This window comes from Archocentrus centrarchus, unplaced genomic scaffold, assembly GCF_007364275.1.
Source record: "Archocentrus centrarchus isolate MPI-CPG fArcCen1 unplaced genomic scaffold, fArcCen1 scaffold_55_ctg1, whole genome shotgun sequence".
Lineage (NCBI taxonomy): Eukaryota > Metazoa > Chordata > Actinopteri > Cichliformes > Cichlidae > Archocentrus > Archocentrus centrarchus.
The window spans coordinates 419,710-433,611 of NW_022060277.1; positions in this window are offsets into that span (position 1 = coordinate 419,710).

The following is a 13,902-nucleotide window of genomic DNA, read 5'->3' on the forward strand; positions in this document are numbered from 1 at the left end:
GCTTTCCAGCCTGCATTAACCTTAATTACACCAACGATGATGTCACTGGATTTTTTTATTTTTAGCACAAAGGTATGGAGAATACAGCAAGATGCAAAACATTTCCTACATTATATTTGTTTCCACACATATCATCTTTCCATTTATATTGTCTTCTGCTCTCATTTTCTTCCTACCTATCCTGCCAGCTCCCACCAGTCATTATTGTGGCTTCCTAGCCACAGCTGATGCTATAATCATCATAGCTGTGGTGGCCTGCTCATTACACAAGGGCTGTGCTGTGATTTGGACAAATTGTGATGAGATGTCTTCTCTTTTCCAAGGGTAAAAACACTGGTTGGGACACATGAAGCTGGATCAGGAAAAAAGAATGTAGACTAGAAAGGGAAGAGAAATATTCTCTTTGTCAGTGAAAGATGGAGAATGTTATGTCTCTTTAGACTTAAGTTCTTGTGGTTGCTGTAGAGACATGTGGTGAGTCCTCCAGTTCTAACAGAACATTACATTTTGGATACGTTCATACTGCCATTTAATGTGTTCGACGAAGTGCAGCCATGTGTCCTGTCACCTGAATTTCAGATTACACTGTGCTGTATCTGCTGCTGTTGGGGTACTGTACTGTTAAAAAAAATACTCTGTTATTGGATACAAGAAGTATCATGGGACTCTGGGAGCTGTTGTTGTTTCACTATCGTTGCATCCAGCTATGAATTTTCTGATGAATACTTCAATACTGCATCATACTCGATTGAGACTTTATATGGCTGTGAATGCAACTTATCTACCGCTGCATAATTAAGCAGTCTGCTGGATGCATCCTTCTACGCTACTTCACTGTATTTTATATTTTCATAAAAAAAATTATTAGTAGATCTGAGTAATTTTGGTCTGGTGTCATTAGTGGTGTCTGTCTGAAAGCTTTACCAGGTATTTGATTTCCTCATTTCAAATGACACATTTCTCAAAGCACACATCGGGACCTCATCCAGAGAGACTTTTTTATGATCGAATCCTGGCTTCAAAGTTCACCTAGGTCAACCTCATAGATCAGAAGCTCATCATCCAGGCCAGGTTCAGAATGTGGCCACTGCTGAAATCATAGGTTAGACCTGGTCAGTTTGTGCTGGCCTTTACGTGGACCAAGCTGCACTCAACACGGTTGGACACACCTCTAACCACAGCTCCTCTGGCCGAGCACGCTCAAACTGTTTTTCCCTTTGCTGTGCGGCTGTGCAGACCAAATGTCACTGAGAAACATCAGTTAATAAAAGTAGATTTTAAATTTCTGCAAGCATGAAATCTTCTTTGGAAACTTCTGACCTGAAGTAAGTCGAGTAGTGACTGCATGAAGTGCAACAATGACTCCATGTGTCTCCTTAGCTTCAGTAGACTGAACCCTTTTCACCCTTTAGTTTCCCTTTTCCAGCATGACCTACATGTCTTAGAACACAGTCTGTACTACATTCAGCTGGACTGATTCAACTGACATCACTTCCTGTCAAGAAGCTCTTTTGTTTGCGTGTGTAATTACCATTAATCCGGTTTATGGATTCTTTTACCTTCACCTTCGTCTTTTTGAAAGTCTCAAATTTAGCTCTGGAGTCTAATAATACACAAAAAAACAAGCTGAGGAAAATCTGCATAGAATTTGAATCCTTAGTGATATTAGTTGTAACAGTTACTCAAAACTGGACCCAGTGAAGTTTTATTAATTTTACTTTTGATATCCTCTGGGGTGCAGTTTCTTAGCTGAAACGGTTGTTGCCCCAAAAGCAGCAACATCTTTACTCTTCAGTGATGTTAATACTATAAACAGCAGCAAAACAACAAGCTGTTGTGTTGGTGTGCCATCAAAAATGTCATTTTAAATGCAGTATTCTTGAATGAGAATTTGAATTGAATTGCTAGAGATTATATAAAAATCAGTACTGTCAAACCACATTCTAGCTACTGAAAATATGACCTCCTGCCAGCTCTAAATTCACTGTACCATAACCTGCAATATTCTCACATCAGTGCAAATCATTTGGATTGATGCAGACTTTGTACTTTGTGGCACATAAAGACCATTTCCTGAAATATCCAAACAAGCATTTTCATTCTGACACGCTCATTTGTCAGGTGGTGTTTAGATCAGGGCTGCAGTGCGTGCACGAAAACACTTTTAACTTCTGGTAAATGGATCTGGAACACAAACAATTTGAAAGTTGTTATGACGGTGACTTTTTAATTTTGACTGTGATGTTAAACATTTGGATATTAGGTTTAAATGTGTACTTCCATTAAACAAGCCACTATTAATACCCAATCAGCCTGTAATTCAGCTCTGAAAACTCCAAAGAGCTGATTGTACTTTTACACCCGTCATAGCAGCAACAAGAGAGGCTGCCATTGTTGTGTTTGTGTATTAGTGACCGTAAAGAGCTCTCAGAGGGCCCAGTAGGCCCACTGCTGGATTCCAGGAACCTTACTCAGGGGCCACAACTGTGAAACTGTATTGTTATTCATAGAGGCTGACACGCAGGTCTCCCCTTTGAGAGCTGTTGTGGGATCCAACATTACAGGTAGTTGTGAACTACTGCTTGTTGAGATGAGAACTTAAAATACAATGAACTGCTGAAGGGCACAATGACTTCAAATAAATAACTCCCTTTGCACAATAGGAGGGCTGAGGCACTTCAAGTCACAGACACTGAGGGCCACCTCGTGTATTGAACTGTATATTGGTGATTTGTTGTTCTCCGGGTTTTGAATGTTGTAAATGAACAGTGAAAAGGACGGTGAATGGAGGGAGCTCTGGTGATGTTTTTGTGACCCCGTGGGACAATAATGTTGTGATCAAATGCCGGGGAGCTGCCTGGGAGCCTGGTGCAGTCTGAGGATCTGAACAGGCCAACGGGGGGTGGCTGTGGCTCAGGAGGTAGAGCAGATCACCCACTAATGGGAAGGTTGGTGGTTTGATCCCTGGCTGCTCCAGTCTGCATGCTTAAGTGTCACTGGGTAAGAGATTTAACCCCAAGCTTCTCCCAATGCTTCACTATAGTGTGATTGTATGTGTGAATGTTACATAAAAAGCTCTTAGATGCAGAAAAACATGAATATATGTGTGAATGAGACATGTAGCATAAAGCATTTTAGTGCTTGAAATGAAAAGCATTATATAAGAACCAGTCCTTTTACCATAAGAGTCTGACTGAACTTTAAAGATGAGCTCTCACTGCCACACGTTCCAGTTCCACCTGCTGCTTTTTTGTCCAGGATGCAGCATTAACGGCCTCTAGTGGCAGCATCTGTGAAGTGCAGTTCAGGAAAAGTCAGATTTTCAGGATACCAGTAGATACAGGGTGAGAGTTGGGATTACCACCTGAAGGCTTTGTGCTCTGTTCATTTGTTTAATCACAGTTAGTCTTTTAATGTTGTGGGTCATATATAAAGTTTCTTTCTTTCTTTTTTAGGGCTCAGTAATTGTAGTAGCTGGACACTGTGATTACAGTAAAATCATAATCAAACTAGTAAAAATAGTGTATTTATTGGGGACTGTTGTCAGAATTAAATTTCTCATTGTATTTGGGACAGCATAAAGGTGTGCTGGTCAAAATATACATTAAAATATATCATCATTGTTGGTCATTGTTTTTATTTTTAAGGTTTATTTTTATAGGGACAAATATGTTGCACAAACCATGTCACATACATACATTTATACCCTAAACTACTTTGCACTGCCATTCCTAGTTGCCCTTTTAAAAAAATAAATCAATAACATAACAGTAGTTTATTAATGGCTGCGTTGACTCATTCTGCTTTAAAAACAGTTTCAGTTTCAAACGATCCCAGGTAAGGAAATCCACATGAGGACTTCTGTAGTGGATCTTGGTGTGGTCATTAAGGACTTGGTTAGATTGGTCATGTAAACATTTGTATATTAATTTTAGATTACAAATATAATGAAATTAACAAAACATAATATCTTTAATTTCCCAAGGACCTTGCAATATTAGTCGAAGTACATTGCTATAGGTGCTGATTTGCTAAAAATAGAAAAAGTCTCCACACTTTCAAAATATGATTTTGAAATTGAAGACCAACTGTGGTATTTAGCACCATTTCTGTGTTATACAGCTGAGAAAATACATAGTTGAAAACACATCAGTTTTATCAGGATACCAATAAACGGTTAATCATTAAACTTGACAGTAACCTTACGCCTTCACTCTCACAGCACTGCTCATCCACATCAAAGCTAACAGGTAGAACAAGGCCCTAACACATACACATTGAGGAATGAAAGGCTGCAATCAATATACGACTGCCTTTGATGATGCAGGAGAATAAACGTGAGTACTGAAGCAGTCAGTAGAAACCACTGAAAACAGCCCAGATGTTTATTGGGAAACCACGTTAACATGTCAGCTGTGTCTGCAGCCCTGAGGCAAACATTTAAAACTGGCCCAGGACCACTTAAAAGAAAGGTAACAACTCTGGTCTCCACTGTCATGGTGTTAGAAGAAGCTTATATTCATTCATTCATTAGATCCTATGCAGTGCAGAGCTTTGCATCATATAGACCAGCATCTAGAGCTTGTAGCTGTGTATTGTCATCTGTGGACACTGTCTAAATTCATTGTCAAAATTATGGCAGCGAAGTTCTTGAGATGTTCATGTCAGGTTACGTCATAGGGTTCAGGTAAGACCCAATGCAGCAGTGTAACTCTGGCCTAACTGGTAATGTTGGCTGCTCTTCCTGTTGGTACTGTGGGTGGTCCTTTAGCTTGAATTTAGTAAAGTGAAACAAAGTGTTAGAAACAGAAGTTTCCACTGCACTGATTGTTTTTGCTATCTTTGATTTCTTTTTTCTTCTATCAGGTTAAATTCAAATATTCCTTCTTCCAGTGTAGACCTACACTACAATTGGACAGAAGTGGTGCATTATTAATTTACTCTATTAACTGCTGTAAACAGCTGCACATACTCCCATCAGTGTATTTTTTTACTTGATTTGTTTCTGGGCTTTGATTTATTTGAGAATTTGAGGTATTCTTAATTGTTGAATTTTAGACATCCATCCAACTCTTAACCATTAATTAAACTCAGTGCCACAGGAGGGATGGAGCCTATTCCTGTTATAGGGAGGGAGGCAGTCTAATTTTAAGACAACGAAGTAATATTGGGTTTCTTCATATTTCCCAGTTTCACTGCATATGCTGCATGCAGCAATGATTGTGATTTCAAAGAGCAAATGGTGAATTTGGAGTAAAGATTTTGAAAACAAAAAAAGAGGATAAAAACATAAGCAGAGAAAATAAGTCCCATAATTTCAAGAATAAGACAATCAGATTGTTTAAATACTATTTAATACTCACCTTTGACTAAAGATATGTCTCTGTTGTTCACACACACTGGTACATTTTAGCTTCTGATCCCACTGTTAAAGGGCACTTAGCGTACAGTCTCAGGGTGCTGGATTTGGGGTGAAACCCTCCACAGGAGCTTTCCTGTCATGATGTCAGTGGCTTCTATTTCCTCCTTTGCCAGCTTATTATCCCAGCTGCGTATCTGATGACTGGCAGGGTGTAGGTGTTGATTGCCTGGATCTTGTTCTTCCCATTCTGGTGACTCCTCAGGAATTGTCTGACTCTCTCCGGTTGCAGCTTTCCTAGCAGCCTCTTCATGGTTCCCATTTGCCTGCGGGATTCCAAGGTACTTGCTGTTTATGGCTGAACGTAAAAAACATCACAAACAAAGAAAAGTTTAGAATCCTCAAGTGAAGAGGAAAATTTTGAAATTGGAAAATTCAAAAACCTGTTTTATTTGTTATTTATCTATCGTCCACCTGGTCCTTCCTCAGAGTTTCTGTCTGATTTCTCAGACTTTGTATCTGATTTAGTGCTCAGTTCAGATAAAATCATTATAGTGGGTGATTTTAATATCCATGCAGATCAGGGATCCTCACATCCAGGCCTTGAGAGCGGGTGTCCTGCAGGTTTTAGATGTGTCTCTGCTTCAACACACCTAAGTCAAATATAGAAGTCATTAGCAGTCATTAGTCTTGTCTTATCTTATTGGTTGGCTAAGTACCACAGGCCTTCAAGGTGGCTGTAATTAAACAGTTTATTTGAAGAGTTTCAGTCAGGTTTCAGAATTCATCACAGTACAGAAACAGCATTAGTGAAGGTTACAAATGATCTTCTTACAGCCTCTGACAGTGGACTCATCTCTGTTCTTGTCCTGTTGGACCTCAGTGCAGCTTTGATACTGTTGACCATAACATTTTATTGCAGAGATTAGAGCATACTATAGGTATTAAAGGTACTGCACTGCAGTGGTTTGAATCATATTTATCTCATAGACTCCAATTTGTTCATGTAAATGGGGAGTCTTCTTCACACACTAAGGTTAATTATGGAGTTCCACAGGGTTCTGTGCTAGGACCACTTCTATTTACATTATACATGCTTCCCTTAGGCAGTATTATTAGAAAGCACTGCATCAATTTTCACTGTTATGCAGATGATACTCAGCTTTACCTATCAATGAAGCCAGATGACACACATCAATTAGTTAAACTGCAGGAATGTCTTAAAGATATTAAGGCCTGGCTGGAGAGATAGAGAGATACTTTATTGAGCCCGAAGGAAATTGTTGCATCCAGCAGCAATAAATACAGACAATAGGGTAGAACACACACAATGGAGGTAGCTGTATAAATTATACAAACTTTACTAACAAAACAGACTAACTAACTATACTATATGCAAACTATACTTACCTGTGCACCCCAGCTCATGGGGTGAAAGGCAGGGTGTACAGGTTGCAAGCCTGTCACAGGGCCAACACAGAGAGACAGACACTCATATTGACACGTATGGGCAATTTAGAGTAGCCAAACCTAACCCCAGTTACTGCATGTCTTTGGACTGTGGGAGAACATGCAAACTCCACACACAGAGAGAGTGAGAGAGGCCTGGGTTAAGGTGGAATCAAACAGACCTTCTAGATGTTATTTTAACTGTGAGGCAGCAGTGCTAACACCACACCACCGTGCTGCCCATGTACAATTATATTATATAATATACAATAACATAATACAGTAATATAAAGTGGTAAGTTATAAAGTGTCTGGTTTACAGAGTGCCAAACATGGATGACCTCTAATTTCCTGCTTCTAGATTCAGATCAAACTGAAGTTCTTGTTCTCGGCCCCACAAATCTTAGAAACATGGTGTCTAACCAGATACTTACTCTGGATGGCATTACTTTGGCCTCCAGTAACACTGTGAGAAATCTTGGAGTCATTTTTGACCAGGATATGTCCTTCAATGCACATATTAAACAAATATGTAGGACTGATTTTTTGCATTTGCACAATATTTCTAAAATTAGAAACATCCTTTCTCAGAGTGATGCTGAAAAGCTCATTCATGCATTTATTACTTCTAGGCTGGACTATTGTAATTCATTATTATCAGGCTGTCCTAAAAGCTCCCTGAAAAGCCTTCAGCTGATCCAAAATGCTGCAGCTAGAGTACTGACAGGGACTAGAAAGAGAGAGCAGATTTCTCCCATATTGGCTTCTCTTCATTGGCTCCCTGTTAAATCTAGAATAGAATTTAAAATCCTTCTCCTCACATACAAGGTCTTGAACAGTGATGGCATAGTTACCTTGAAAAAGTAATCAGATGACTGATTACTTTAAAAAGTAACCTAATTACTTTACGGATTACTTAATTTTAGAAGTAACTAAGTTAGATTACAAGTTACTTTATTAGTTACATCAACAGCTGCCGGTGTTGTGCCAAAAAGTGATCGTCTGCCATAAAGTGATCCTGATGTTTCTGTGTTTTTATGTGTAATGTCTTTGCCTATATTGGTAAACAGAGTGCAGTCAGCATGATTTATGAAGGGCTTATATATAAAATGCAGAAATAACCTGATTTTCAACAATCTTTAGGAGTCTGTGTTATTGTACCTACATTATAATCAATCTAGAGCTTTTTGGCCTCTTCAAATATCTTTATAGATCTGCGATGTTATATTTGTTGTGATTTCTGCAGCCGTCTGAGCCAGATTTCTGTTTAAAAAGACATCGCTAAGAAGATGATCCTCATGAACTGGAAGACAAAAAATAAACTATGTATTACTCAGTACAGAAATTTATTAGTAGATCATGTTAGTTTAGAGAGAATGTCTGCTTCTTCTAAAAACAAATTGGAGGAATTTGACTCTCTTTGGTTCCCACTGCTCAGCTCCATTACTTAGTGGGGGTGGTGGGCTGCGGGCTCTGCTCCTGATGTGCTTTGTGGGGGGGTGGGGGGGACTCCGGGGGCCTGGGTAGCTGGTAGCCTCCTGAGGCTGGGGTCCTGGGGCGACCTTCTGGTGATGTCTGTGTGCCTGTCCTGGTTGATGGTGGTGGGGGCTTGGATGGTGCTGCCTTCGGTCCTGGGGTGTGGGCGGGGTGCTTGGGGGGGTGGTGCCGGCCCTCGGTCGGTTGGCTGGTCTTCCCTGTATGGCTTGGGGGCTGGGGTCTGGGGCCCCGGCACTGGGGCCGCGCCGGCTCCCGGTGGGCCCCCCCTGGCGCGGGGGGGGCCTCTGCTGTCCCGGCCGCGCCGCCGGGTGGGGTGGGTTGGCCTGACGTCGGGATGTCCGGTCTACGCTTTTGGGGCCCTGGGGTGCCTGCATTGCAGGGGGGTGGGGTGGGGGATGGGGCCGCGGTGGGGTGGTTGGGGGGGACTGGGCACTGCATTTCCATGCCCAGGCCAGTATGTCCTGTCGCCTGTTTGTGTCTATTGTTGAGTGAATGGGCATCTAGGAGGAGCGGGCCGCCCTCTGCGGTGGGGGCGAGGGCGCCAACCTCGGGTGCTGCAGTGCTCCGGGATGCTGTCACCGCGGCCCCGGGCTCACCTCCCCCTGCCCTGTGCTGGGGTGTGGGAGGTCGGGGTGCCTATTGAGCCAGCGGACAGCTGGCTCTCTTCTTCCAGGATTTTTCCTGGTCATATGCCCCCCCCCCTCCCCCTCCCCATACACAAACACACACACACACACACACAGAATACACATCACTCACAGATGTAGGATGGAGAGGCCACGTGGAGAGCTGCACCACCACTTGCCTCTCCGTTTTAATTGCACTTTAGTCATTATAACTCACAACACATACACACTTACACCCTGATACACATAGGACCTTTGGGGCAGGCATGTTACTCAGAGGTTGATGAGATGGGCCGCTGAGGTGGCCCCACTTGGATCCTCGTCACTGTCTGTCTCCAAATTTTATTTGCACTTTAGACATGGAGGGTTTTGGGGGGGCAGTGTGGGCAAGCGCTGACGACCAACAGTTGGCGCTTGTGGCATAACTGTCCCCTCAATTTTAACTGCACCCTATACACCTCATTCACTCACAAACATTAACACATAGACCTACAAGTTGGGGAGGAGGAGGGGTGGATGGGTCATCTTACACCCCGATTTCTTGCGTCTCGCCCGGGGTAGGGGTCGGGTGGTTCCTTGGGGACCGGGCTGGTGGCGTCCTGGGGTCGCTGTTGGCCCTGGGGTGGTTTCCACTTGCCCCGCCTTCAGAGGGTGGGTAGCTATGGATGAATGTGTGTCTTTGTGTATTTGTCACCGTCTCCGTGAGTATGGGTGGGTGAGTGAATGTGTATGTATGGCATATCTGTGTGTGGGTAAGTATGTATGGGCATGTATGAGTATCTGTGTATAAATGTGTACACGGGTGTCTGGGTGTGTTTGTATGTATGGCTGGACCTGGGTCTGGGCCTTGTGCCTTGCCTCCTGGCCGCTCCTTGCTGGTTGCCTCCTCCCCCCTACCCCCCTGGGATGGGGGTGCCTCGGGGTTCCTGGGTGGGGCTGGGTGTTCTGGCGTGGGTGCTGGCCTGCCCCCCTTGGGGGTGCGGTGCGGGGCTGCGTTGGCTTCTTCGGCGTGGGGGGGGGCTCTGTGGAGGGTCGGGCGGTCCTTGGGTGCCGTGGGCCCGGGAGCCCTGCCGCCGGCCAGTGCAGGGGGCTGGCCGCTGGGGGGGGGCTGGCTTCTCATCGCCTTGGGTTCCCTGGAGCCCTCGCTCCTCGACTGGGGGGGCTCCGTCTGAGACCACCCTCTCCCGTCTGCTGGGGTAGGTGTGTGGTTGTCTTTGGACTGAGTGGCCGGGGGTCTTCCTGGCTCTTGGTGGGCTGCTGGTGGCCTGGGTTTCCGGGGGCTTTCCGTACCTGCCTCTGGCTTCTGATGGGTGGAGCTGCAGCGTTTTGCCCTCATTAGTAAGTACGTTCCATGACACAGACACAAACATGACACAGACACAAACGCCCACTCAATCACAACTCAACAAAATTGTTGGTGTGCGTAACATGCTTTGTTAGTTTTGTTTTTCACACACAAATTTATTTTTGCAAGTATTGATAGTATTTTTTTATATGTTAAAGTGATGAAGTATCTGATTAATAGACTTGTGCTCTTTCCCCTTTTTTTTTTTGCTCCCTTTCTCTCTCCCTTTTTCTTCTCTTTATTTTCCTCTTCTTCAGCCTGTCAGCTCTGGCTGTTACATAGTATGTGGAAAAATGTCAATGACAGTTTTTACCTTGATAAAAAATTATTATATAAAAGTCATTTTGCCAAAAACTGAGTGCAGCTTCTACCTTGTGAAAGAAATGCTGTTTCTCAAACTGACCTGATATGATTCATGAGAGAGATGTTTGAAACATGTTTCACATATTATAGATCATTTACAGCCATTTAAATACGAGCAATCATTTTATGGCAAACACCGAAAACCACTTTTTGGCAGACGATCACTTTTTGGCACAACACCAGCAGCACCCCCCCGCTGCCTCAACATAAAAATGATGACCATGAAACGAGGGCGTGTCAGCTGCGTTTAAGGGCAGCATTTCCTCTGCTACATACTGTCCGACCAACTTCTTCAGCTCTCCCCCACCTTACTGGTTTGTACCAAAGTCCAGCTTTTGTTGTTTGGGTGCTGGGGGGGGGGGCTACTGCATTAGCTGCAGCTCTACTTCACACCATCTGGGGGGACTCATGCTGTAAATTCGACTGTGCCGTGCTACGACTCCAAATGTTTCTTCAAATTTGACGTAGTGTTTTTGAAGCTAGATAGCACTTTGTCACCAGCACAGAGAACAATACAAAGCGCCTGGAGGTGACTGTTTGTTGTGATTTGGTGCTATATAAATAAAATTGAATTGAATTGAATTTGAATTAGAGTGCACAACTAACCTTGTTGTTGTCATCTTTAGCTGATACAAACTCAAAATAGTGTCTGTATTTCCAGCTAGTCCCAGCAGATGACCCCCCCTCCCTGAGCCTGGTTCTGATGGAGGTTTCTTCCTGTTAAAAGGGAGTTTTTCCCTCCCACTGTCACCAAGTGCTGCTCATAGGGGGTCGTTTTGATTGTTGGGTGCTGGTATCTCTGTTGCTAAGCGTAAGGAAGGAGGCTGAGGATTAGTGAGTGTCAGAATTACTATAGAGGATGAAATAATAATAAAGAAACATGCTTAGTGAATACCTCAGGCAGCAGAAACCCAATTCAATTCAATTTTATTTATATAGTGCCAAATCACAACAAAGATACTGCGCAGAACCCTCAAGCTCCAAGGCCTCTGATGGAGGACCCAAGTTTGGTGGACGACGAGGACCGCACAGAGGGCAAGTGGGGAATTTTATTATATAAAGTCACTTTTCCAATTTCAGGGTTACACCTCTGAACGCTCACTGGGACCACTTTGGTCTTCCCTATCTGCTCCAGTTGCTCCAGCCTTGATCGCTAGGGATACCCGTTCACACAGGTCAGAGGACGGGATAGTACGGGGGCATAGAGCATCTGTTTACATAACATCCAGGAGAAAAATGAGATTCCCGGCTATCCAAGGCTGGCCAGGAAGCCAAATTTCACATACTTCAATTGTTTTGGTACAGGCTGTCACTGATTAATTTGCCGACAGCCTTACAGTCTTACTGGAAACTCTCAATGGCAAAAAATCCAATAATCTGAATTTTCTTGGTTCCTTCCTTGCCGTGGAGATATAGACACTTCTCCAAGATTTAATCCGTCCCACCGGCGGCCATGTCCGCAGGTGGCCTGCGAGCCTCAAGACTCACATCCAACTTGTGTTTCAGCTCCAGCAGATACTCAGTCTGAGTGTGCACTGCTCTGCACATACCTTCACACTGGCCAGGCAGCCTCACCAAGGCCCAAACAGCTGCCCAGACTTTCCGAATTTCACGATAAATCAGGTATCCCCCAAGTCCAATCAGAAGAAATCCTGTTATCAATAAGCCAAATATGTATACATCTTCCACGTCCTCAATCAACAGTGCAGCCAGGCACGTGATCTTCCACTCTCCCCAGGAATCAATAACTTAGCCAGCTGGGTCTGTCCCACTCAGACAAGAGGGTTCTCCTTTCCCATTCTCCTCGTGGACAAAATTTGATCAATAGCATTGAGAGACCAGCTGACGACAGCCACAACAAACATATGATTTTTTATAGAATATGCTGTATTACCGTAGATTAAACAGCATATGAAATATTTGAAATGAGCATCTTCAGCATGTTAATTTATATAACACTGTTAGGGAACATTTTTCTGCAGAATAATTATTTTTAGATTTAATCATTTATGTACAATTTGCCAATAATGTGTAATAGTGTTTTCATGGTGATTTATGGCTTCTTTTGCTAAAGGAATCCATCCATCCATCCATCCATCCATCCATCCATCCATCCATCCATCCATCCATCCATCCATCCATCCATTCTCTTCCACTTATCCTATTCAGGGTCATGGGGGGCTGGAGCCTATCCCAGCTGACATAGGGCAGGGTACACCCTGTACAGGTCACCAGCCTGATTCTAAAAAAAAACATTCTTCCATCATTCCTCATTGTCAGCATCAAATCATTTTGGTAATGTAGAAGATATTTATTTAATATTACAAGCAATATTTTACAGTTCTTCATCCAGGAATGAGTGCAGAAAGGTGAGCATGTCCATGTAGAGTGCAGTAAGTTGGGGTTGGCTGTCAGCATATTTAAAATATTAAAAGAGAGGCTACACAAAATGGTATGTTTTAATTTGGTTCAATTTATCTTGTTAAACAGTGGAAGAAGATGTTTTTGTACATATATATATATATATATATATATATATATATATATATATATAATATATATATATATATATATATATATATATATATTCTTAGTTTTTTGCATATTTGCCACACTTAAATGTTTCAGATCATCAAATCACTTAAGCAGAACCTGTCTGACAAAGTGAAGTAGTCTAAAAGAGCTCAATAAGCAACACCTCATACCATGAGCTAGAGAAACAACTGAGAAACTCTGACTTCTATCAGTCTGGAAAGGGTTACAAAACATTTGTAAGGCTTTGAGATTCCAGTGAACCATGGTGAGAGTTGGTATCCACAAATGGAGAAACAGTGGCTATGGTTCTCAGGAGCGGCCTACCAAAATTACATCAAAAGCACATCAACCGCTCATCCAGGAGGTCACAAAAGAATCACAAAAAACACGAAAAGCTGCAGGCGTCCCTCACCTCAGTTAATGTCAGTGTTCATGACTCAACAATAAGACAGACTGGGCAAAAATGGCACCATGGGAGAATTTCAAGTTGAAAACGACTGCTGAAAAAACCCCAAAACAACAACAAGAAAACAAAGGCTTGTTTTGCACTGGACAAATAACATCTTGATGATCCCCGAGACTTGTGGACTAATGAGACAGAAGCTGAACTTTTCGGAAGGTTTGTGTCCCATTACATCTGGTGTAAAACTAAGACTGTCATTAGTTTCTTGTTTATCATTTATTGTTCCATTTAGTTATTAGTTTGTTTATCAATTATTGTGACATTT